Here is a 1,123-nt window from a genome sequence, read left to right as displayed (position 1 = left end):
AAAGACAAAGCTAACTGCCAGATGTAGAGCTCCCAACCTCAATAGAGCCTCAATACTGCATCAGAGTAAAGAGTTAAAAAAAGATTTTTTTTTGCAATCAAACTTCCTAAGAAGCAATCTGGTATAGAGTCTATAATATTTAACAATTAGACTTCAAACCAAAATTAATCAAAAGAGATAGTAAAGGATATTTCATATTCATCAAAGAACTACCCCCCAAGATGATATCTCAATATTCTGAATATCTGTGCTGCAAATACAAGAGCACATACATTTATAAAAGTGTAGTTGGTAAAACTCCAATCACATATTGAACTCCATGCATTAATAGTAGGAGACTTCAACACCCCACTCTCACCAATGGATACATTGTCCAGACAGTAAATAATCAGAGAAATAAAGAAATTAACAAATATTATGACTAAAATGGACTTAACAGGTATCTATAGAACATCTCACCCAAATGCAAAAAGAATAAGCTTTTTTTTCTCAGCATCTCATGAAACATTATTCAAAATTGGCCATATACTTGAACACAAAGTCTGAATAAATACAAGAAAATTGAAATAATCCCCTGTATTTTATCAGATTACCATGGATTAAAGCTGGTTTCAACAAATAGGAAACAATAGAAAACGTATAAACTAATGGAAACTGAACAACTCTCTATGGAAGTACCACTGAGTCAAGGAAGAAATAAAGAAATTGAAGACTTCCTAGAATTTAATAAAACTGAGCAAGCAAATACCCAAAGTTCTGGGAGATAATGAAAGTGGTGCTAAGGGGACAGTTCATAGCACCAAATGCCTTCATATGGAAATTAGAGAGATCTCATACTAGCGACCTGACAGCACACCTGAGAGCTCTGCAGCAAAGGGAAGCAAACACACATAGGAGTAGTAGACGGCAGCAGGAAACATTCAAACCGAGGACTAAGCCAATAAAATATAAACCAAGAGAATAATACAAGGAATCAGTGAAACCACAAACCCTCATTCAAACCAACTAAAAGGCAGAGAGAGAATATCCAAATTAACAAAATTTGAAATGAAATGGGGACTTAACAACAGACACCAAGGAAATCCAAAGAATCATTAGGTCATACTTCCAAAACCTGTTTTCC

This window comes from Microtus ochrogaster, unplaced genomic scaffold (genome assembly GCF_000317375.1).
Source record: "Microtus ochrogaster isolate Prairie Vole_2 unplaced genomic scaffold, MicOch1.0 UNK96, whole genome shotgun sequence".
Lineage (NCBI taxonomy): Eukaryota > Metazoa > Chordata > Mammalia > Rodentia > Cricetidae > Microtus > Microtus ochrogaster.
Note: the sequence above shows the minus strand (reverse complement) of the source record.